Raw genomic sequence first — 26057 nt, forward strand, 5'->3', positions numbered from 1 at the left:
GTCTTGCTGGTCTCGAACTTCCCTCAGCCAGAAATCAGGACTCTGAACGGGGGAAACAAAATCTGCTGACAGGGAGGCAAATCCCCCTTTCCCTACCACTTTATGTGTCTAGTTTTACACCATCCCATTGAGACGGGCACAGTGTGGCCAGACCCCTTGCTGTGGGACATTGTAGTTGCTTAATTTAACCTGCCCTTTCCTCGCATGCTCCGCTCGCCTTTTCCCTCCTGGTCTCCTGGACTGGGGAAGTGCTCCCTAAGGGTTAAAGAGAGAGAGAGAGACCCACAGTCCTAGAGAGGCAAATTGGGAGAGAGGGCGGGGAGACCTGGGAAAGCCACTTCCTGTCTCCCTCCCTCGCAGGAGCCGCTTTTTTGTATCTCCGCTTGCCTGCCTGGGAGGGAATCTGGTGAGCCGAAAGGGGCTTTGGAGGGGGGAAGGGGGGAATGTGGGGTGGGGGCTGCTTTGCAAGAACCAAAGCGGAGAGGAAGGAGGGGGCACAGCAGGGGGTGAGAGAGAGCAATCCCCGCCCAATTCCTATCCTTCCTCCCTTCGCCAGATTCCTCCCACCGCCCCTCCTGCCCCTCGGCCGCTTTCTGCAGAGACCCCAGAGTTCCCAGCAGTGGGTTTGGGGAAGGATCCGAACCCAGCACCCTTGGAGGTTGGAGGGGGCTCCAGAGGCTTCAGATTGCACCAAAGCATGTTTAGATAGAGAAAGGGGGAAAGAAACAGGGGGGTGGGGGAGTGGATACAGGAGGGGGCAGTAATGGGCCTGAGGGGGAGATTTTGGGGGGAGAAGGATGGGGCAGCTGCAGGAGGGGAGTTGCAGGAAGGGCCGGGGAAGTGGGAAAGGGGGGGGGCATTGAGTGGCAGACAGGGACTGTGGCTCTTGAGTCCCCGCAAAAAAGGACTTAAAAGAGACCCAATCCAGTACCTCTTATGGGGTGGGGGGACGGGGTTTTACATATCTATAAATGAATAATAGTATTTGCATTGACTTCTCTGAATTCTCAGCTTTGATCTGATACTTTTAAAAAATCATTTTAAAAATAAGCCTCCGGCCTTTTTTGTTGTGAAGATATAACCTGAAAGACCATTGGAACAATATTCAAGGCTAGACTGTGCCTCCTCCCAGGTTTCTCTTCCTGCATCAGGGAGTGCCCCTTGGTCCCCCCGGTGCAGAGCCCTGAGCTCCCTACAAAGGCTTGAGTGCAGAATCCGAACCCTGCACCTTTGGCAGTTAGATGAAGAAAGCGCTCTCAGGTTCCACTGAGGCACATTGAGGAAGAAGCATTGGCTAGAGAAGGAGGGAAGAGATGGGGGCTTGGCTGGTTTTTATTTCAGTGGTGGGGAGGGAAGGCAGGAGGGGTCCCAAAGGAAAAGCTGAAAGAGAGAGAAACTTGTATGTATCAAAAAGAGTCTCCCAGCATTTTTCTTTCTCTCCCTCCCAGGCAGAAAGAAAAAGACGCCCTTGATGGCTTTTCTGCCGTCTCCCCCGTGTGGTGTGGAGGAAAGACCAGCCATGCCGGCAGCCCAGGTGCGGGGGCTTGGAGGGGGGGGAAGGTTTCCTTCTCGGCTGCAAGGCTCAGGGGATGGGGCTCCCGGCCTTTGGTTCAAGTCCTGCCAGAAAACGGTCCCTTGCCTAGGATGAGAGAATCCCAAGCAGGCCAATACGAAAAAAATACTTTCACCAGGACGAACTCTGAAGGACCCTTTGGGGAGAGTCAGATTTTCAGACTGTTTCTTGGCCTTGGGGCAGATCCCAGCAGATAAACCCTGGAGGGGCTCCCGGGAGGGGGATACCCTAATACACAAGAGCTGATTGGATTGTGGGATGAAATGCTCTTCGGGATGTTCTTCTTCCAGGGTCGGGTGTTCTTCGAAGAGGTGGCTGTGTATTTCTCCAAGGCAGAGTGGAGCCTGCTGAGCCCTGCCCAGAGAGCTCTGTACAAGGAAGTCATGCTGGAGAATTTTGGGAATGTGGCCTCTCTGGGTAAGGTGGGGAAGGAAGGCAGGAGGGTTCCCAAAGGAAAAGCTGAAAGACAGAGGAACTTGTATGTGTCAAAAAGTTTCCTAACATTTTTTCTTTCTCGCCCTCCCAGGCAGCAGCAAACAGACGTCCTTGATGGCTTTTCTGCTGTCTCCCCCGTGTGGTGAGGAGGAAAGACCAGCCATGCAGGCAGCCCAGGTACAGGGGCTTGGGGGGAGGCAGGGACGCTTCCTTCTCAGCTGCAAGGCTCAGGGGAGGGGGCTCCCGGCTCTCAGTTCCAGCACTGCAATATGTCAAGGCTGCCCACTTGGGAGGCCAGAAAATGGTCCCCCCGCCTAGAATGGCATGTTCAGAGAATCTCAAGCAGGGGCCATAAAAATACTTTTGTCAGGAGTAACTCCAAACGGCCCTTCAGGAAAAGCTAGATTTTGAGTCATGAGGAATGTTTCTTGCCCTTGGGGTTTGTGGGGGGCTGATGTTCTTGTGAGAGGCCCTCACAAAAACTCCTTCCAGAGTACTTTACAGTTGGAAGACGGCGGTTGAGGACACTCTTCAAAACCAGCTTCGTTTCATAGAATCATAGAATCATAGAGTTGGAAGGGGCCATACAGACCATCTAGTCCAACCCCCTGCCCAGTGCAGGATCAGCCTAAAGCATCTCTGGCAAGTATTCATCCAGCCTCTTCTTGAAAACTGCCAGTGAGGGGGAGCTCACCACCTCCCTAGGCAGCTGATTCCACTTTTGAACTACTCTGACCGTGAAAAAGTTTTTCCTAATATCCAGCCGGTACCTTTGTGCATGTTCACAGCCCATTGCTTCGCGTCCTACCCTCTGCTGCCAACTGGAACAGCTCTTTGCCCTCCTCCAAATGACAGCCTTTCAGATATTTAAAGAGAGCCATCATGTCCCCCCTCAACCTCCTCTTCTACAAACTAAACATTCCCAAGGCCCTCAGCCTTTCCTCGTAGGGCTCAGTCTCCAGACCCCTGATCATTTTTTTTTTTATAAAATTTTATTGGTGAGTTTATATTTCATATTTAATACATACATTCCCATCATATCTAGTTAACTCTAACCCCCACCCTTTACCTCCTCCCTCCTTATCGACTTCCAACAGCTTTCCAACCCTTAACCCTTCTTATTACTTAACTTAATTTCACTTATATTCTTCTACAACACATATGTCATAATATCTCTTACTCTAAGCATATTCAAATTCTTCTCTATATATACTATATTAAATCCACTAATATATCCATTTTATTCTTCCTTGATTAAACTATATATTCTGGATAAAATTTTCTTAAACATACTGCTAGCTTAGATTATAATAATTAAATTTCCCCCTTAATGGTAAAGTCACTTCGCTCTTCCATTTACAACATCACGTTTTAATAGTTCTCAAACTGCCACAGTTCTCCTTTCACATCCCATTTTTTTTCTAAGTATTGTTTCAATTTCCCCCAATCAGCAATGTACTGTCCTGGATCAAGATCTTTAATTTTTCTTGTCAATTTATCCACCTCCGCCATGTACAGCAATTTGTAAATCCAATCTTCTATAGTTGGTATTTCTTGTACTTCCCATTTCTGCGCATACAAAAGTCTTGCCGCTGTAGTCATATAAAATAACAATGTTCTGTACTGCATTGGAACATCTTCCATTCCCAAATTCAGTAGCAACAATTCTGGGTTCTTATTTATTTGGATTTGTAAAATCTCATTAATTGCTTTAATTATATCTCCCCAGTATTGCTTAGCTACCTCACAAGTCCACCACATATGATACAGTGATCCTTCATGCTTTTTACATTTCCAGCATTTGTCTGACATGTTGGTATTTCCTAACGCGATTTTCTTTGGTGTTAAATACCATCTATAAATCATTTTATATGCATTCTCTTTAATATTCGTACAAGTTGAAATCTTCAGTGTGTTTTTCCATAAGTGCTCCCACGCCTCCATTGTTATTTCTTTATGAAAATTTATTGCCCACTTCACCATTTGGACTTTTACTACTTCATCCTCCGTATGCCATTTTAGAAGTACTTTATAAATCTTTGAAATTTTTTTCTTGCCTTCTTGTAACATCACTTTTTCTAATTCTGAATTTTCCATTCTTATTCCTCCCTTCGAACAGTCCGAGTTGTAAAGATCTCTGATCTGCCTGTATTGAAACCATCCATAACAAGGAGACAGCTCTTCTTCTGTTTTTATTCTTAATATTGAATGTTGTATTTGTGTTATCTCCTTCTAAGTTAGACGTTGCTGTTCATTGTCGACAGTTCTCGGATCTATTACTTCATACGGAACCACCCATGAAGGAATTCCATCTTCCATGTAAACCTTATATTTCTTCCAGATTGTGAAGAGGCTTCTTCGAATGTAATGATGCAGAAACATAGAGTCCGCTTTTACTTTATCATAGCACAAATATGCATGCCATCCAAATATTTTTTTGTATCCCTCCAAAGCCAGCAATTTACGGTTTTTTAACGTTATCCAATCTTTTAACCATGCCAGACATATTGCTTCATAGTATAGTCTTATATTGGGCAGTTGCAAACCACCTCTTTCCTTCGCATCCTGTAATACTTTCATTTTCACGCATGGTTTCTTGCCTGCCCACACAAAGTCTGAGATTTTCCTTTGCCATTTATCAAATTGTTTAGAGTCTCGAATAATTGGAATTGTTTGCAACAAGAACATCACGCGCGGTAAAACATTCATCTTTACTGCTGCTATTCTTCCCAACCATGATAGATTCAGTTTGTTCCATTTTATCAAATATCTCTCTGTTTGTATCCACAATTTCTCATAATTGTTTTTAAATAAATCTATATTTTTCGCAGTCAGTTCAATGCCAAGATATTTTACTTTGTTAGTTACCTCACAGTCCGTTATCTCCATTAGTTCTTTTTATTCACATAAAATCCAGCCAAGTCTCCAAACTCCTTTATTTTCTCTATTACCTTTGGCATGTTCTCAATTGGATCGTCTACTATTAACATTATATCATCCGCAAATGCTCTGACGTTGTAGGAAAATTCCTTTATTTTTATGCCTCGAATTGTATCGTCCTCTCGTATTTGAATCATCAATATTTCCAAAATCAAAATGAACAACAATGGAGACAGAGGGCAGCCCTGTCTTGTACCTTTACTTATTTTCAGTTTTTTGGTCAAATCATCATTCACTACAATCGCTGCACTTGGGTCTCTGTAAATTTCTTTAACCGCTTGTATGAACTTTTCTCCCATTTGCAGCTTTTCCATAGTGGCAAACATAAAGTCCCAGTTCAGGTTGTCAAATGCTTCTTCTGCGTCCACGAAAAAGAAACCAACTTCCCTGTCATAGTATTCAATAGCGTTTATTACTGTCCTTAAATTGTCTTTAATTTGTCTATTAGGTAAAAATCCAGCCTGTTCTTCTGCAAGAAATTCCAACAACCATCCCTTTATCCTTTCCGCCAAAACTTTTGCAAATATTTATAATCATTATTCAGCAACGAAATTGGCCGATAATTTTTAACATTGGTCATGTCCTGTCCGTCTTTTGGAATCAGTGATATATTAGCTTCGTTCCATGAATCAGGAATCTTTTGGCCTTGCATAACTTCGTTCATTACCTCTCTCAGAAAAGGTGCCAATTCGTTAGCCATCATTTTATAGAACTTTGCCGTTAATCCATCCAGTCCCAGTGCTTTCCCTAATTTCGTTGTTTGGATGGCCTCTTTTATTTCTTCTTCTGTCACTTCACTGTTTAATTTTTCTTTCCATTCCTCTGACATCGTTGGAAGTTTCATTCTGTCCAAATATTCCACTATTGAATCTCTATTCACATCTTTTTTCTGGTACAATTTTGCATAAAATTTATAAAAAGCTTTACTAATAGCTGGTTGGTCCAATAATGTTCTGTCTTCTTCTCGAGTCTTAATTATAGTTTTCTTCTCTTTTTTCTTTTTTAATTGCTAAGCTAAATATTTGCCAGGTTTATTTGCACCTTCAAATATTTTTTGATTCATTTTTTTCAAGTTCCACTCCAATTCTTTATTATTCATTGCCGTCCATTGCTCCTGCAGTATTTTTATATCCTGATATATTCATTTCTTCCCTGGTCTTTTCTTAAGTTGCATCTCTTTGGCTTTAATTTTTTCCGTTATTTGCTTTCTCTTTTCTTCTTTTCTCCTTCTATCTCTTGCATTCAGATCCATCAATATTCCTCTTATTACAGCTTTATAGTTATCCCATGCCTTGTAAGTTGACACATCCTTGTTTATGTTGTATTGTATAAAGAACTTGGTCTCCTTTCGTAGCAATGCCATGTTATCTTCTGTCTGCAGCAAGTCCTCATTTATTCTCCATCCTCTTCTTTTAATGTTTTTTTCCAAATCTCCACATGATTGGGTTATGATCTGAGCCTACCTTAGGCATTATCTCCACATCTCTAGTCCATAACATCAGTTCTTTGGAAGCCCAGATCATATCAATTCTTGATAATGTAGAATGCCTTGCAGAGTAAAAAGTATATTGTCTGTTTTTAGGGTTTTGTCTCCTCCATACATCTTCCAGACTTTCCTGTTCCTTGATCGCAAAAAACGACTTTGGCAAAAGTCCTTTTTTTGTGTGCAATTTTAGATTTCTTATCTTCTTCCAAGTTTGTGACTCCATTGAAGTCGCCTGCCAAAATTATTTGATCATAGGTCAGCTCATCTAATTGTTTTTGTAAATCCTTGAAAAAGTTTTCTTTTGCACCGTTAGGTGCATAAATTCCAATCACCAAGGTCTTCTTTGAGTTCCAAATTATTTCCACTGCTAGATATCTGGTTTCTACATCACTTAAAACTAATTTTGGCTGTAGCTCCTCCTTTATATACAATGCAACTCCTCTCTTCTTCTTTTTGGAAGCAGCTGCAAATTCATTTCCAAGCTTTGCAAGTTTCAAATACTTTAAATCCTGTTTTCTGATATGTGTCTCTTGCAGACACACTATATTTCATTTTTGTTTTAAAAGCCAGTGGAAAATAGCCTTATGTTTACAAGGTGAATTTAGTCCATTTACATTCCAAGATATAATTTTACACTCCGTGATCACATTCTTGTACTTTTTGGTAAGACCTTTTCATTATCCCTAATAAAGGTTTCCATCTCATGGCCAGACCTGATGTTCCTCCTTACTCCACCGAATTCAAATGCCAGTCCTTCTGGTATTTCCCATCTGTATCTGATTTTCAAATCCTTTAACATCTGGACCAGCTCTCTGTATTTTTTCCGCTCCAACAACACCGCTCTGGGCAATTCTTTCATGATTCTCACCACCTTCCCATCGACTTCTAATGGTTCCTGGAACTGTTTACTCACAATTGACTCTCTTATATTTCTGGTCGTAAATTGCACAATTATATCCCTTGGTAACTTCTTCTGAGCTGCAAATTTTGAGTTAATTCTGTATGCCACGTCCAGGAGAGCTGCAATCTCCTCTTCTTTCCCCAGGTAGCCTGCCAAAATTTCTATAATCTGCTCTTGGGCTGATTTTTCCTCAACCTCCGGGATCCCACGAAATCTGAGTTGCTTTTCCATTTGTTTACATTCAGCTACGGCCATTCTTCCCCTCACTCCTCGCATCTCCGTTCTCTGCACGTCTGCTAAGGTGTAGACTGTATTCTCTACTACAGGGGTGGGCAAATTGCGGCCTGCAGGCCACATGCGGCCCGCTACAGAGTTTTTTGTGGCCCGCCAAGACAGTCAGAAAAATCCACCTTGAACCGAGATTTCCTTCCCGTGCGCGATATGAAATTAGCACAATAAATAAATTGAATAAAACTACCACTATTTTATTTAATTTATATTTATTGATTTTTATGATACAATTTATACCTTTTTGGAAATGCAAAGTTAACTAATGAATGCAATCATTTTAAAAGGTGCGGCCCTCTGCTAACCTCCGCTCCCACAAAGTGGCCCCCGAGCCAAAACAATTGCCCACCCCTGCTCTACTACATTAACTCTCTGCTGTGTAGCTTGCAAGTCGTTCTGTACTTGATCCATTTTCTTTGTGAGTTCTGCCATCTCTGATTTAAGTGCCTCTTTAAAGTCTTTAAAATTCTCTTGCATCATTTCTTTAAGCTCTTTGTTTCCTTCTGCAACTTTTTAATCCAAGTTTTCCAGCGCAGTTTGCCACTCCTTCTTCGACATCGTGGGGCTAGCTCTACCTCGCTCCCACGAGTCCGCTCTTTTCCTCAACTCCGTGGCGCTGATTTGTTACTTTCTGTTATTTTTAAAAGTCCAGATTCAGTTTATTTTTTAAAAATTAGTGTTCGCGCGGTCCAAAATGTCGGGCGTCTTTTCTCTATGGTTTTATGTTGAGGCAATCACCCTTACCTTCATCAAAGATGGCCTACTTCCGTTTTCCTTGAAGTCACAGCTTTGCCCTGTTTCAAAATGGCGATCTTCTACTTCCGTTTTTAACAAGCCGCTTCTCACCAGTCTCTTTATGGTTCTGATGCACTTCCTGTTCCTCTTCTTTTCACAGCAGTTCTCGCGATGTTAAAACTTCCTCACAGTCCGCTATCTCTTCCTAGCCGCAGGTATGTAAACAATAATCAATTTTCTGCACTAACTTCTCTTTACAATATCACTTTTTAAAGTTTAATTTGCCGGAATTTTTTCCTTTATGTAACAAGTCTCTTGCAGTTTTTAAATTCTCTTTATCACTTTATTCCTTTTTATAATCTGTCCTGTATTGAGAGATAGCAATCTTTACCTTCTTAGACGTTTCTCTTGGGTTGTAATCGCTGCTTCATTTGTCCAGTCAATTCAAATTCCCCTTTTTATTTGCTGAAGCTTGGGCATGTAGGTCTTATGCCAGAAAATGACTCCAGAGCCGCTGCAAAGATTTTGGCAACCTTTCTTCGGGTGGGACCTCAAGAGTGGATGGGGGTTCATTGTGTAGAACCCCCCTCACACCCGAGATCAACGCGCCCTCAGGTTCTTGAGCATACTTGCCTGTTCTCCGCCTGAGAACAGGGGGCTGTGGGCTGTTTGCGCCCCTCCAGCCTCCACAAACAGTGGCACGGACAGCCCAGCTCTCTGAGCTGCGTTAGACCTCCATGAATCCCAAACCGGAAGTCAACCCCCCTGATCATTCTTGTTGCTCTCCTCTGCACCCTCTCGATTTTGTCCACATCCTTTTTTGAAGTGAGGCCTCCAGAACTGCACACAATACTCCAGGTGTGGCCTGACCAAGGCAGTATAGAGAGGGGATATGACCTCCTGCGAATTCGATGCTATGGCCTCTTTGATACAACCCAGGATTGAATTAGCCTTTTTTGCCACCGCATCACACTGACTGCTCATATTTAGTTTACAGTCCACTCTTACCCCAAGATCCCTTTCACATATACTACTGCCCAGAAGTGTATCCCCCATCCAGTATCTGTGCTTCCCATTTTTGTGGCCCAGATGTAATACTGTGCACTTGTCTTTGTTGAATTGCATCCTATTCACAGCTGCCCACTTCTCCAGAGTATTCAGGTCTTGTTGAATTTTAATTCTATCTTCTTGGGTGTTTGCTACCGCTCCCAATTCGGTATCATCAGCAAATTTAATGAGCAGCCCTTCCACTCCTTCATCCAGATCATTGATAAAAATATTGAAAAGTACTGGGCCCAAAACCGAGCCCTGCGGCACCCTACTGGACACCTCCCTTCAATCTGATGAAACGCCGTTGACCACCACTCTTTGAGTGCGGTCCTCCAACCAGTTCCCTATCTACCAAACTGTCCTATAGTCTACTCCACAGTCTTCCAGTTTGCCCATCAGAATGTCATGGGGGACCTTATCAAAAGCTTTACTGAAATCCAGATAAATCACGTCAACAGAGTTCCCCCGATCCAGTAAGCTGGTCACTCGATCAAATAAGGAAACCAGGTTGGTCTGTCAAGATCTGTTAGGAACAAAACCATGCTGACTTCCCCAGATCACTGAGCGGTCCTTCAGATGCTTACAGATTGATCCCTTTAAAATCCGTTCTAATATCTTCCTAGCAACAGAAGTCAGACTGACCGGCCTGTAGTTTCCCGGGTCATCCTTCCTCCCTTTCTTAAAGATTGGGATAACATTCGCTCTTCTCCAATCTTGTGGCATATCCCCAGTCCTCCAGGAGGCCTTGAAGATGATGGACAGGGGTTCTGCAAGTTCTCTGGAAAGTTCTTTCAGCACTCTTGGGTGCACCCCATCCGGCCCAGGGGATTTGTATTCATCCAGTGCAGCCAGATGCCTCTCCACAACCTCTCTGTCAATGTCAATCAGCCACTCAGGTGTCCTGCCACATTTTCTACTATCTCTAGATGTGCCTGAGTTCTTCAGGGAGAAAACAGAGGCAAAAAAGTCATTAAGCCTGTCTGCTTTTTCTCTGCCCTGCATCAGAGTTTCTCCATCTACTCCCAACAGCGGTCCAATTGCCTCTTTTACCTTGCGTTTGCTTCTCACATATCTGTAGAAGTTTTTCTTATTGTAGCAAGCCCTCCTGGCCAGACCCAGCTCGTACTGAGCTTTGGCCTCTCTGATGTCTGATCTGCAGTACCTAGTAACCCTCATATACTCCTCTTTAGAGGTCTGTCCTTTTCTCCGTTTCCTGAACAATTCCTTTCTCTCCCTTAGCTTATTCTGGAGCTCTCTGTGCATCCACATCGGTTTCTTGGAGCCCTTACCATGTTTCCGTCATGCTGGGATCGTGAGGGCTTGAGCTTGCAAAAGCTCGTGTTTGAGAATGGCCCACCCTTCACTCGCTCCTTTCCCTTCCAGCACACTCCCCCATGGAATGACTCTCATCAAGCCTCTGAGTTCATCAAAGTTGGCCCTACGAAAATCTAACCTATGAGTCTGGCTATGAACTTCCTTGGCTCCCCACAGCAACTGGAATTCAAGAAGGACATGGTCACTTCCCCCTAAGGTCCCCACCACCTTCATCTTATCTACCAATTCTTCCCTGTTGGTTAATATCAAGTCTAGTATGGCCGAGCCCCTTGTAGCTTCCTCCACCTTTTGAAAAAGGAAGTTATCGGCCAGGCAGGTCAGGAAATTGCATGATTCATGACGCTTTGCTGAGCCTGTCTCCCAGCACACATCGGGGAAGTTGAAAGAGGGCAACATCCATTTCTTCTCGCTGGTCACGTGGTCTGTAGCAGACTCCCAACAATAATACCTTTTGTCCTTCCTCCCCTTATTTCTACCCATATACTTTCCACCGGGCTGTCCACCCCATTCTCCGTAACTTCTTGACAATCAAGCCCTCTCCTCACATGCAACACCACTTCACCTCCTCTTCTACACTTCCGTTTTTTCTTGAACAACTCACCCATCCACTAGCACATTCCAGTCATGGGAATCATCCCACCAAGTCTCAGTAATTCCTACTATATCGTAGCCCTCTGTTTGCAATAGAAGCTCAAGCTCTTCTTTCTTCCAGAGGAGTTAGCCGTGTTAGTCTGTAGTAGCAAAATCAAAAAGAGTCCAGTAGCACCTTTAAGACTAACCAATTTTATTTTATTGTAGCATAAGCTTTCGAGAATCAAGTTCTCTTCATCAGATGCCTGATCCGAACTGGTCAAATACAGAAGAGGAGGGGAGGGGAAAGAACAGGACATATATCACAAGAAGACAGAATGCAATTAGTGTGAAGGCAATCAAAACATTCCTTTGCTTGTAAATGTAAACATCTCCTTTTGGTGTGGAGTCAGTTTGCTGCAGTGAAGGTATACAATTCCTATGTAGTATAAGCCCTCGATAACCACAGCTGGCAGGGAGAGCTGTGGTTATCGAGGGCTTATACTACATAGGAATTGTATACCTTCACTGCGGCAAACTGACTCCACACCAAAAGGAGATGTTTACATTTACAAGCAAAGGAATGTTTTGATTGCCTTCACACTAATTGCATTCTGTCTTCTTGTGATATATGTCCTGTTCTTTCCCCTCCCCTCCTCTTCTGTATTTGACCAGTTCGGATCAGGTATCTGATGAAGAGAACTTGATTCTCGAAAGCTTATGCTACAATAAAATAAAATTGGTTAGTCTTAAAGGTGCTACTGGACTCTTTTTGATTTTGCTCTTCTTTCTTATTGCCCATACTTTGGGCATTGGTATGTAACGAGCTTTTGCCTGTGTTTAAAACTAAGCTTTAACTAGCTAAGACAGGGGTGGGCAAATTGCGGCCCGCGGGCCACATGCGGCCCGCCAAGACAGTCACCGGGCGCCTGGCACCAAAAGTTAACTAATGAATGCAATCATTTTAAAAGGTGCGACCCTCTGCTAACCTCTGCTCCCACAAATTGGCCCCCGAGCCAAAACAATTGCCCTCCTCTGAGCTAAGAGAAAGATGTATCTCTTTCCTGGGAAGCTTACAGCAGTTAGTCTTTAGACTTGTCAAACAGATAAGTTCTTTGATCCAGCTGTTTATTAGTACATGTATTTATATAGGGTTCAATATTGCTTTGCAACTCTTTTTTTTTTGAATTTTTTTTATTTTTAATATCTAACATAGAAAACTACAAAAAACTACAAAAATACAAGGGAAAGAAAAAGGGGGGGAAGGGAAGGGGGGCTGGGAAAAGGGGAAAAGCAACATACAAACAATAAACACTACACTATATCTCTTGTATTCCCTTCATGCTGCAATTTTTCTTAAAAGTTAACTTTCTAACATGCGATCAGATTAGTAGATCTTATACAGTACAAGCCATATTCAGGATCAGATCTTCTCCCCCCCCCTTGCGTCTCGGTCTCAATTCTCTCTGCGCAGCTGGAGCAGCTGTGCCCGCTCTCTCCTCCCCCCCCACTTTCCCCTTCAGACTTTGGACGTTCATCTTGCTGGAACTCCTGATGGTTGAACAAAAAGTCTGTCAGATGGGCTTCCGATATAATCTTATAAGTTTGATCCTTATAACTAAACAAAACGCCTTCTGGAAACAACCATTTATATTTCACATCACATTTCCTCAAGAAAGCCGCAAGTCCTTTATACTTAAATCTTCTTTTACGAGCCAAAAATGGAACATCCTTCAAAATTTTCACCTTGTTGCCCAAATAATCCAAGTCCACATTATACGAATTATATAAAATGGTGTCCCGAGTCTTCCTAGATGAAAAGTCAATAATAATCTCGCGAGGCAGCTGCCGCTTCATTACATACTTTGAAGATGTCCGCCGGACCTCCAAGATGTCGCTTTTTAACTCTTCTTTAGTTGCCTTTGCGAATGTCGCCAAAAGTCCAGACACCACATCTTTTAAATTTTCATTTTCCTCCTCTTTTACATTCTGAAGACGCAGTACCGTTTGGGCACAGTCCACTTGCAATCCTATTAATTGATTCTCCAAAAGCTTCACTTCCTTACTTGTTGCTTTCATGAGTAGTGCATTCTCGTGTGCAGACTGCTCTGCTCCGGTCGCTGTTTCTTTAATGGTTTTCACTTCACTTTCCACTGAATCAACCTTTTGCCCCATTTCATTCAATTTCGCTACAAAGGGCTGCACAGCATCAAAGACTGCTCGCCTCACCATTTCCTCCAAATTTTCCCCCTTCCCCTGTAGCATCACCATCACCGATTTACTCATTGCTGTGCTCTGCTTTTTCTTCGCCATCTTAGGGGGGGGGACGCCAACTGAGTTCCGAAACTTGGTAAAGGGGGAAGAAATCCATGCCTTCTTAGCTTCAGCTCCCACCAATCCTTTGCATACGCTTAAGAATCAGAAGGGATTCGCTTACTTACAGGCTTTCACCTTAAATCTGCTTATTGCCGTTCTCCATGGCCAGGCAGCACGCGAGGCACTGCGCCAGTCTGCCAGCCTCCATTGGAGCAAACGGGCAATTTATCCCCTGCATTGCATTCAGGGGGCTCTTCCCGCAGCGCTCCGGACCCCTCGCTCCCTCACTGGGAGTCCTGGGGGTTAACCCTCGCGGGTCAACCGCCTGGTCAGGCTGCTCGGACGTTTCCTCCCAGACCTGCTGAGAGGAGCATCCGACATGGCTGGGAAAACGAAACCGAAAATCATTGCTTTTCAACTCTTGATCAAACACATAGACACTTGTCTAGAGTTTATTTCACTTTATTGAAAATACACCTTAGTTTTTTAATGAAGTAAGTAATCAAAATATAAATGGCTATTAATATAAATCTTATAAAAACAGAACACAGAAAGGCAATAAGAAATAAGTTTACTAACAATTCTTATCACACAATTCTTAATAAATCTTAAGTTTAACATGCTTAAAGTTTCTATGAAATACATAGGTAGAGATAGGTTCTCACCTAGATTTTCTCAAGAGATTTTCTCCTTCAGAGCTCTGCCATACTATCTGTGTTTGCAGTTATATACCTAATCATATGCAAATATTTAAGGTCTATTCACATGATAGCACAAACAAATAATGATTGGTTTGACACTTCACTGAATATTTATAATTTCATAGTACAGCCTTCCAATTAGTTAAAAAATTATGTCATAGTCAGAACTGCACAACAAGACTACAAATTTCTAACAAGTGTCAAGAAAAGTTAAGTTGAACGATCACCATTGGTTGAATCTCTGATAGAGGAACATTAATCTCAATAGAGTCCACTATTTTAATTAATTGCCAAAGGATGAAAGCATACCTGTTGAATTACCTAACACATGGAAAAAAATACACAGAAAGTTCATGCAAAGTTGAAAAGTTCATCTAGAGCAGGGGTGGCCACACTTGCTTAATGTAAGAGCCACATAGAATAAACCTGAGATGTTTGAGAGCCACAAGACATGATGCATTGAAGTGACTTCAGAGGAAGAGGCGGGTTTGGGGGAGTGTCCTGGAAATGACGTCACAGGAAGGGGTGGGGTTTTGGCGCAATATGCTGGAAGTGATATCAGAAGGGGTGGAGCGTGGGAAGGACTACCACCTGACCTTTGACCTGGAAGTGACATCACAAAACGTGATGTCATCCTTGCAAGGCACCACCTCTAAAGTATTCTGGCTCCACCCCCGAAGACCCCAGGTATTTTTTTAGTTGGACTTGACAACCTCAATGTTTTACTGAAAATAGGAAATACATGGAAAGAAAGACAAAAAAAGAAAGATATGGAAAGAAGGAAGGATAAAAAAGGAAAGCAAGAAAGATAAGGAAAGAAGGCATGGAAAGATATGGAAGGAAGCGAAGGCATGGAAAGATATGGAAAGAAGTAAAGAGGAAGGAAGAAAGGAAGGGAAAGATGGAAAGAAATACACGAAAGGAAGGAAGAAATGGAAAGATATGAAAAGAAGTAAAGAGAAAGGAAGGAAGGGAAAAAAGATTTGGAAAGGTATGAAAAGATATGGAAAGTAAAGAGGAAGGAAGACGTGGAAAGACATGGAAAGAGAAAGAAAGAAAGATATGGAAAGAAATGGAAGGAAGGGAAGGCATGGAAAGATATGGAAAGAAATAAAGAGGAAGGAAGAAAGGAAGGGAAAGATGGAAAGAAATACACGAAAGGAAGGAAGAAATGGAAAGATATGAAAAGAAGTAAAGAGAAAGGAAGGAAGGGAAAAAAGATTTGGAAAGGTATGAAAAGATATGGAAAGTAAAGAGGAAGGAAGATGTGGAAAGACATGGAACGAGAAAGAAAGAAAGAAAGAAAGAAAGAAAGAAAGAAAGAAAGAAAGAAAGAAAGAAAGAAAGAAAGAAAGAAAGAAATGGAAGGAAGGAAGGAAGGAAGGAAGGAAGGAAGGAAGGAATGGAAATATAAGGAAAGAAGAAAAGGAGGGAAGGAAGGAAAGAAGATGGAAAGAAGAGATGGAAAGTAAAATGGAAAGAAGGAAAGAGAAAGGAAGAAAAATGAAAAGAAGGAAAGAAAGGAAGAAAGAAATGGAAAGAAGGAAAGAAATGGCAAGAAGGAAAGAGAAAGGAAGGAAGGAGGGAGGGAAGAAACAAAGAAATGGAGGAAGGAAGGATCACAAAAGCAGAGCCACACAATCTTAAAGCAAGCATATGTCCTCTGAAGCAAACACACTCCCTGCTCCTCCATCTCCGCTGTCCTGCACACACTTATGACACTTACTCCTGGCAGTAGTGGGATTTGAACAGCAGAGTGCTGATTCGGCACCCAACCACTTAACCATTTGGGGGCACTGGGAAGGGAAACCCCCTGGCTGTTGCTGCTGGACAAGAATGGTTTTAATATCCATGTCTTTTTTCATCAGGGACCAGCAATATAAAGAACCACTTTCTTCTTCTTCCAGGGTCAGGTGACCTTTGAAGAGGTGGCCATGTATTTCTCCAAGGCGGAGTGGAGCCTGCTGAGCCCAGCCCAGAGAGCCCTGTACAAGGAGGTCATGCTGGAGAATTTTGGGAACGTGGCCTCTGTGGGTGAGGATCCATTTCTTTCTGGGCCAGTCTTCATACTGGGAGACATTTTTGTTGTCCTGTTATGGGCCAACACTGTCCATTAATCATGGCTGGGGAATTGGGGGGGGGGGTGGAGAGCCAAGAAAAGGTGCCTTGATTAAGGAGCAGCGGCATTTCCATAGGAAGAAGGCTCCTGCCTCTTGGAATGGCATTTTATTGCGTCTGGGTTGATAGAAGGTGCGGTCCCTCTAGCCCTCTCTTTGGATGTCCCAGGGACCCAGGAGAGCTTTAAAGGCTGGTTCCCAGAGTGTGTATGGCTGGGGGAGTCTCAAGGTAAGAACACGTCTGGATTCCCTTCTGTCATTTTGTTCCTAGGTGGGCAGGCATTGGGCACTTAACTGCCAATGCCAGATGGAGGAGCTCTGGTCCAACTATCTTATTTGTGGAAGGCCTGAGTCAGGTGGCTTTCATGCGTACACAAAATTGTAAAGAGTCCAGTAGCTCCTTTAAGACTAACCAACTTTATTGTAGCATAAGCTTTCGAGAATCACAGGTCTCTTCTTCAGATGCTATGTCTTAAAGGTGGTACTGGACTCTTTACTATTTTGCAACTGCAGACTAACACAGCTAACTCCTCTGGGTGCATAGACAAAAGAGCCATAATTGTGATTTTGTTTCCTCCTGGAAAAGGTCCTGTAATTTGCATACCTGGCCTTATATCCTGGCTGGAGGAAGAGGAACAGCTGTTTGTCCCTGGGTGTGGTGAAGATGAAGGATTGACAGGTAGGTCTGTAACGGGATTCAGCGATATATGGGAGTTATGCGTTTCATTTCTATAAACAAGAATGGTCTGAAATCCCCTTCTGCTCCTGCCATTAATGGCTGACCTCTGCTTTGTGCACCTCCCAGTTTTTGCCTCAGAGACTGCTGGGAGTAAGTCCTGTCACTTGCAAACTGAATTGGGATAGAGATCACAGCTACCCCCTCCCTTTTTCTCCCTGGGTAAACACGATCCATCCCAAAGATGAATCAGAGGGAATGCAAAATGAGAAGAGGTTCGACAAGAAAAGGGAAACACAAAGAGCAACAACAGAGCAAGGATAAAAGAAATTGAGTATGAGCCTGCCATGTAGACAGCCTAAAGGATGATAAAATATTGACTCTTGATATTGCAGGCTTTTAGAAAATTATCCATTAGCTTGGTTTCAATATTTGGGTCTTCTGTCTTGTAAATTCAGGAAGAGGGGCTCAAGATGGAGTTAGGAGTAAAGAAATTCAGGAATGACAAAATGGTTTAAGACCAAGCCAGGTTCTTCCTCAAGCGCAGGGATTTTATGCTCTCCTCCTGGCAGCCCAGGCTTTTCTTCCTGCAAAAGAGAAGGCATACTCTCTACCCTTTGGTATTCCCAACTGTGACTCTCTGGGCCCAGTGTGAGCTGCCAGCCCTTGTTCTCCTCCGGCCAGAGCACTGTCCGTTCCTCTGTCCCTGAAGTACCCTCAGCCTGGGAAGAGACTCATTCCCCGGTGACCTTCCCTCTGATGTCCAGCAAAGAGAGCCTTACAGTGTTTGAGATGGTTCAGAGCGCCAACCCAATTACAGTCATCTTTGATGGAAATTATGGGATACTATAAACAAAGCTCGTTGTAGCAAAAAATACAACGGGCTTTAGAAAGGGCAGGGGGGCCCTGCTGGCCATTGCCCCCTCCCCAGCACCCGGATCTGGGACAGGGGAAGGAGGGCAGGGGGGCATGCCCACCTCCGGGCCTCCTGCCCTTGCCCCCATTGTAACTTGGGGGGAGGTGAGCAAGGTATGCCCGCTGCCATGCCCCCCTTTGCCCCTGCGTGGCCCCATCACCTCCCCATTGGGACTTGTAGGGTTTCCAGCTCCAGATTGGGACATTCCTGGAGATGGGGGGAAGTGAAGCCTGGAGAGGGTGGGCTTTGAGAGGGGAGGGACCTCAGGTGGATATAATGCCTGTTGAGCCTACCTTCCAAGGCAGCCATTTTCTCCAGGGGAACTAAGTTCTGTCACCTGGAGATATGTTGCTATCCTGAGAGATCTCCAGCCACCACCTGGAGACTGGCACTCTAGGCTTTTCGGGGGCAAGGCAGGCAAGCCTGCCCCCCCCCCCGCCGCCCTTAATGATCGTGGCTTTGTGGGGAGTGCATGCCCCTAGGGGGGTGGAACCTGGAGAAACCTGGAGAAAGTGGGGTTTGGGGAGGGAAAGGACCTCGGCATGGCATAATTCTATAGAGTCCACCCCCGAAAGTAGCTATTTTCTCCAGGTGAACTGATCTCTGTGGCTTGGAGACCCGTTGTGATTCCAGGAGATCTCCAGCCACTACCTGGAGGCTGGCAACCCTATCTCCAGGCCACAGAGATTAGTTCTCCTGGATAAAAATAGCCCTTTCAGAGGGCGGACTCAATCATAAGTTGCTGAGGCGCCTCCTCTCCCCCAGCCCCAGCCTCTCCAGAATCTCCCCCCCAAACACACACACACACACACTCACAGCTTGGGGGAGGGAGCAGGAAAGCCAGGCTTGTCCACCTCTGTGCCCCACCGCCCCTCCCCCCAGAATCATGGCTGGGGAGGGGGGAGAGGAGGCCAGGGAGGCTTCCATGCCACTCTACCCGCCCCCCAGGATTGTGGCTTTGGAGGGGAGAGGAGGCCAGCGATTGGGGCGCTGCTGGCAAGGAGCATGAGGGGGACGGCTCCAGGCTCCTCCACCAGGTAGCCATCCCAATCGGAGCGGCGGGTGGGAGGCGCAAGGGGACCGGCAGTTTGAAGCTGCTCTGCCCGGCAGCCACCCCGATCAGGTCACAGGAGGCGGGAGATGCATGGGGCCAACAGCTCCAGGCTCCTCTGCCCAATGGGGCTTCTGGCACAGAGTGCCTCCATATCCCCACTAGGGGTGCACTTCCGTGCCTGCTCAGTGGAATCAATGTGAGTCGTCGAAACCCGCTAAGACAATTATGTTATAGGATAGGTCATTGTTACCAGCCTTGGGTCCTGACTTTCCCAGAAGAAAGGAAGTTATATAAATATTTATAGTATGTTAATAAAAGGAATTTATATCTTGACCATATGAATATAAGGTCAGGGACTCTTTTTGGAAAGCGGAATATAGTTTCAAAGCATGGGGGTGTTGAAGCAGCCGCCTAAAATGAAACCTGTGTTTCCTTTGGACATCTTCTGGTTTTCTTTCCATGGGACCTGGAAATAGGGGTTGGCACTGGGCCCCTTTTTTGAGCTCCACTAAGACGAGGTGGGTCTGTCTTTTATAATTTAAATTTATTCTTTTCCCGTTTCATTTCTTCTCATGGGAACCTGTGCTGTTTGCAGGTGTCTGCCTTGGACGAACCTTTCTGTTTTGGTGGGGAAAGGTCCAATGAATAAACTGCCCACTTTTCTGTATTTGGAAGAGAATGATTTTATGAAAGACAAGAGGGCTGGTGTGCCCTCCTGCCACCCCACCCCTTCATGAGGCAAAAAGAGGGTAGAGAGGCCAGAGAATGCTGAAACTCGAAAAGCACTTGGTGAACCTTGAGATTTTAGTCACCCATGAAGTAAATATATAGGATCCGTGATGAGGCTCTCTTTCCGTTGCCTCAGCCGTGCTGTCCAAACCATCCCACTAGGGTTGCCAGGTCAGTATACCCTCCCAGCTGGAAGGGGGACCCAGCCCATATTTTCCTGGACCTTTTGCTCGTCCTAGGAGTCGTTCCCAGGAAGTGACATCATCACACCAAGCTAGGACATGCTCCCGTGCTTTGCACGGGGCAAGTTCAGCCCGGTTGGGGCCAAACTTGGCCCCAGGGAAGTGCGGGAGTACACCTGCTGCTAGTGTGACAGTGTTGCTTCAGGAAGTGATGTCATCACACACCACCGGAAATGTACCCAGTGCTTGCTTTCCTAAGTTGTCCAGTGGGGGCAGTTTCTCAACCTCCCACCAATCACCAGTGATCAGATCACTCTGGAGTAAACCCCTGGTCAACTGGGAAGCCCTCCTCCTCTAGGGTGAAGGATGGATTTGGATTTCATGCATCAGCTCAATATGAATATAGCTCTGTGAGAGTCTTGACTTAAAGAAACAGTTTTGCTACCAGATAATACTACGCTAAAAAGAAGGAGAATAAGAACGAATCAGTCAGAACCTGCCAGTCCATGTTAGCTCTGTTCCCATGTTGCAGTGAATGTACATAGAGTTACACTGGAGTTTTCTTCATATGCGTGTTGAGTAATGTTCATGTTACATCAACATATGAACGGCTGAATATGTGCTAGAAACCAATGTCAAAGAGAACACTGAATTTTATAACGCTCTGAGGAAGGAGGGGAAGCACCCACTTAGGGGGAGGAATAAATCCAGTCTTTTACAGAGTAATAATTCTCATGAAATTCCACAACTTCTCAAACTATATGAAAAAGACAATAGGAATGAGGGAGATTCCTCAAGTGGGGAACGATTTTCTGAAAAATCCGATATTCAGAGGAGCATTAATGCCCATAAAGGAATGAAAATGTGAGAAAAGGTTTGGGCAGAAAAATACCCTAATTTCTTATCAAAGAATATACACAGGGTTGAAACCATATAAATGCCTGGAGTGTGAAAAAAGCTGAAGTCACAGTTCACACCTTACTTCACATCAAAGCCTTTACCCATGAGGAATAAAACCTCTGTCATGTTAAGGAGAAAGGCAGAAATTTCAGAGATTTTTCCCTGTCAGATTTTCTTCTCCCTCTGACTGGCCTCTTCTCTTCAGACCTTCTCTTGTGTCTATTGAAACATGCATGTCTGTCCCTCTTTTATAAGGTGACCTCCTTCTCCCCACAAGCCCCTCAACCACTCCCTCCTGTAAATTCATCCCAGCAGGAGAAGAGAAACCTAAAATGGGTGATTTTGAGGCAAGAGGTCTCCATGGTGTATTCTGTTTCTTTTGTCCCTCTGGGCTACAAATGGCTGCCCTGCCAATTTGGTCAGCTTGGAATTTAGAAGGAATTGATTAAGTGAGGGGGGGAGGGGATGGCTACAGGCTAAATGAGTGTAACTTCTGAGCCTTCAGAGATTGCAAACGCAGCCTTTTCAAAGGAAAATAGAAAACTGTAACACAGATATGTGGGAAAGTGTCCTAACATCACACCGGGTTTCTTTTTCTTTTGGCAGGAGGCATATGGGAGTCAGCGAATGAAACATCTGAGAATGGAGTGATGGAAAATGGAGACACCCATTCAGATCTGAAAGAGGGAGATGAACATGGTGGTGAACTGAGGACAGAGATGGGAAAACGCCCTCCTGCAGGAATGCATAATTCTGGTCTTTTACGGGGTGATGGCTTGCGTGAAGACAGTACAAATGAGTGCCCAGCAAGTGGGGGGGAATCTCCTGAAAAATCAGATAAAAATGTGAATCAGAAGATCCATAAAAGGAAGAAAACGGACAAACCCTGTAAATGCCTGGAGTGTGGGAAAAGATTCAGTCAGAGTGCAACCCTTTCTTTCCATCAAAGAATTCATACAGGCAAGAAACCATACAAATGTCTAGAGTGTGGGAAAAGCTTCTATCAGCGTGTAATCCTTTCTTCCCATGAAAAAATTCACACAGGGGAGAAACCATATAAATGCCTGGAATGTGGAAAAAGATTCAGTCAGAGTGCAACCCTTTCTTCCCATCAAAGAATTCATACAGGCAAGAAACCATACAAATGTCTAGAGTGTGGGAAAAGCTTCAGTAGAAGGGGAAACCTTAATACCCATCGAAGAATTCATACAGGTGAGAAACCATACAAATGTCTGGAATGTGGAAAAAGCTTCAGTGATGGGGGAAACCTTAATAAACATCAAAGAATTCACACAGGCGAGAAACCATATAATTGCTTGGAGTGTGGGAAAAGCTTCACTGAGAACAGAAACCTTACTTGCCATCAAAGAATTCACACAGGGAAGAAGCCATATAAATGCTTAGAGTGTGGAAAGTGCTTCAGTCAGAGGGGACATCTTACTTCCCATGGAAGAATTCATACAGGGGAGCAACCATTTAAATGCCTGGAATGTGGAAAAAGTTTCAGTCAGAGGGGAAAACTTGCTTCTCACCAAAGAACGCACACAGGGGAGAAGCCATATAAATGCCTGGATTGTGGAAAGAGCTACAGTCATAGTGCATACCTTACTACCCATAGAAGAATTCACACAGGGGAGAAGCCATATAAATGCCTAGAGTGTGGGGAAAGCTTCATCGGCAGTGGACACCTTTCTTCCCACCAAAGAATTCACACAGGGGAGAAACCATATAAATGCCTTGACTGTGGAAAAATCTTCAGTAAGAGGGGAAACCTTAATAGCCATCGAAGAATTCATACAGGTGAGAAACCCTACAAATGTCTGGAGTGTGGAAAAGACTTCAGTCAGAGGGAGAACCTTAAAAAACATCAAAGAATTCACACAGGTGAGAAACCCTATAAATGTCTGGAGTGTGGGAAATGTTTCAGTCAGAGTGCAAAGCTTTCTTCCCATCAAAAAATTCACACAGGGGAGAAACCATACAAATGTCTAGAGTGTGGGAAAAGCTTCTATCAGCGTGTAATCCTTTCTTCCCATCAAAAAATTCACACAGGGGAGAAACCATATAAATGCCTGGAGTGTGGAAAAAGATTCAGTCAGAGTGCAACTCTTTCTTCCCATCAAAGAATTCATACAGGCGAGAAACCATACAAATGTCTAGAGTGTGGGAAAAGCTTCAGTAGAAGGGGAAACCTTAATACCCATCGTAGAATTCATACAGGTGAGAAACCATACAAATGTCTGGAATGTGGAAAAAGCTTCAGTGCTGGGGGAAACCTTAATAAACATCAAAGAATTCACACAGGCGAGAAACCATATAAATGCCTGGAGTGTGGGAAAAGCTTCAGTGAGAACAGAAGCCTTACTTGCCATCAAAGAACTCACACAGGGAAGAAGCCATATAAATGCTTAGAGTGTGGAAAGTGCTTCAGTCAAAGGGGACATCTTATTTCCCATGGAAGAATTCATACAGGGGAGCAACCATATAAATGTTTGTATTGTGGGAAAGGCTTCCATGAGAGTGGAAGTCTTCATTCTCATCAAAAAATTCATACTGGGGAGAAACCATTTAAATGCCTGGAATGTGGAAAAAGTTTCAGTCAAAATGCAAAACTTACTTCCCACCAAAGAATGCACACAGGGGAGAAGCCATATCAATGCTTAGAGTGTGGAAAGTGCTTCAGTCAGAGGGGACATCTTACTACCCATAGAAGAATTCACACAGGGGAGAAGCCATATAAATGCCGAGAGTGTGGAAAAAGCTTCATGGGCAGTGGACACCTTTCTTCCCACCAAAGGATTCACACAAGCAAGAAACTGTATAAATGCCTGGAGTGTGGAAAAAGCTTCTCTCGGAGTGGAGCACTTATTGTCCATCAAAGAATTCACACAGGGGAGAAGCCATATAAATGCCTTGAGTGTGGGGCAAGTTTCAGTCAGAGTGGAAACCTTTCAACCCATGAAAGAATTCATACAGGGGAGAAGCCATATAAATGCCTAGAGTGTGGGGAAAGTTTCAGTCAGAGTGGAACATTTGCTCGCCATCAAAGAATTCACACAGAGGAGAAACCATATAAAGCCCCAGAGTGTGGAAAAAGCTTCAATCGGAGTGGAAGACTTATCGGCCATCAAAGAAATCACATAGAAGAGAAACTGTAGAAATACTCATAATATGGAAAGGGGTTATATCAGATTAATTGACTTACAAAAATAGATGCAATGCAATGAAGCAATACAATAATATAGTCTGTAATTCAGCATCGTACTATATAATTGAGTAAGCGTGTTTCAGACAACTCACTTTATACCCTGGTGCATCACCAGAGGGCGCTGCCATGGAGGGAAGCCCAGTCAAGGCACCGTGTTCCTCCAGAAAAAGTGCCGTGGCTGAAAGGCCAGGCTGGGTACAGGAGGGGAACAGGTGGCAATACCAGCCCCTCGCTTTCATGCAGCTGGTATTAGGAGCGGAACAGCTGGCAATACTCACCCCCCACCTTAACCCAGCTAATATTAGGAGCGGAGCAGGTGGTAATTTCCATCCCTGCCTTAGCCCAGCTGGTATTAGGAGCAGAGCTGGTGGCCCACTCACCCCCTTCAGCCATCTGGGATCAAGAGCAGAGCAGGTGGCAATGCCTGCCCCCCTTCAGCCAGGTGGGACCAGGAGCGGAGCAGATGACAATGTCTGCCCCCTGCCTTCACCCAGTTGGTATTAGGAGCAGAGCAGGTGGCAATGCCCCCCCCTTCAGCCAGCTGGGATCAGTAGTGGACCAGGTGGCAATGCCCACCCCCTCATCTTACCCAGCTTCTATTAGAAACACAGCAGGTGGCAATGTCCACCCCCAGCAATTCCCACCTCCTGCCTTTACCCAGCTGGTAGGAGCGGAATAGGTGGCAATGCCCGTCCAATGCCTTAACCCAGCTCGTATTATGAGTAGGGCAGGTGGCAATACCTGCCCTCCCTTCAGCCTTCTGGGATCAGGAGCAGAACAGGTGGCAATGCCCACCCCCTGCCTTCACCCAGGTGGTATTAGCAGCAGAGCAGGTGGCAATGCCCACCCATTGCCTTAAACCAGCTGGTATTAGGAGCAGAGCAGGTGGCAATGGCTACCCCCTTCAACCAGCTGGGATGAGCAGGTGGCCATGCCTGTCCCCCGCCTTACCCAGCTTGTATTTGGAGCAGACCATACAGAAACCATCTATTGAATTTTTGGAACAGCTCTTTGATATAGTGGTAGAAAAAATTATTTTCGTTTTGGTGATCAGTTCTATTTCCTGATCAGAGGGTTGCAATGCCATGTTCCATGGCTCCCAGTGTGGCAAACCTATTCATGGCTTATTTAGAAAAGGGATTTGTTTACAGAGAAGAATCTAACCCTTTTCTTGAAAATATGCTCCTATATTGTCGCTTTATTGATGACTGTTCCTTGACACAGTAGGACACAGGACACAGTATCCTATTCCAGGACACTAAAATACTTAACGCTTCCAACTACTTTGTCAGATTGCACAGGGAATCCATTGAAATTCATTGAAACTCATAAGCATAAACACAACTTCAACAGGAAAGAAGAGACTTTAAGAATGAATAGAGCACAGCTTCCAGCCCTGCAAAACACCAGGCTAATGAAATACTCTACATTCCACAATAGCACTGCAGAGAAGATTAGCAGATCAAGCACCAATCCATATGCAAAAGAACCTCCTCAAGATACAGTGACGCCTCCCTCCATTAGCATTCCACACCCTGGGAAACTCCTACAGGATGACTCAGCCCAAACCCACTTTCCCGAGTAGATAGAAATTACCTGCCAATATCTTGCACGCACTGTGACACTGAAAGATCTCTCTTTTGATGCTACACCTCTGAAGATGCCGGCGAAACGTCAGGAACTACAATGCCAAGACCACGGCTATACTGCCCAGAAAATCCACAACAACCATCATTCTCTGGCCGTGAAAGCCTTCGACAATATAATTTACCACCAGCCAGTCCATGGGAGTGGTATATCTGATAATTTGTGAATGTGATATGCTGTACGTAGGGAGCACTTCTAGGGTATTAAAAACATGTATTTTAGAACGTATATCACGTATTAACAACAGAGTGATGGAAGCCCCCTAGTAGAACATTTTCTTCAACATGACCATGGGACA

General features: G+C 44.5%; 1 pseudogene; it reads left to right on the top strand.

Annotated features, from left to right (window-relative positions):
• Window positions 1–355: 355 nt before the first annotated feature.
• LOC129326938 (zinc finger protein 208-like) overlaps window positions 356–26057 on the top strand; it is a 50869-nt pseudogene continuing 25167 nt past the window's right edge.

Source organism: Eublepharis macularius, chromosome 4 (assembly GCF_028583425.1).
Source record: "Eublepharis macularius isolate TG4126 chromosome 4, MPM_Emac_v1.0, whole genome shotgun sequence".
NCBI lineage: Eukaryota > Metazoa > Chordata > Lepidosauria > Squamata > Eublepharidae > Eublepharis > Eublepharis macularius.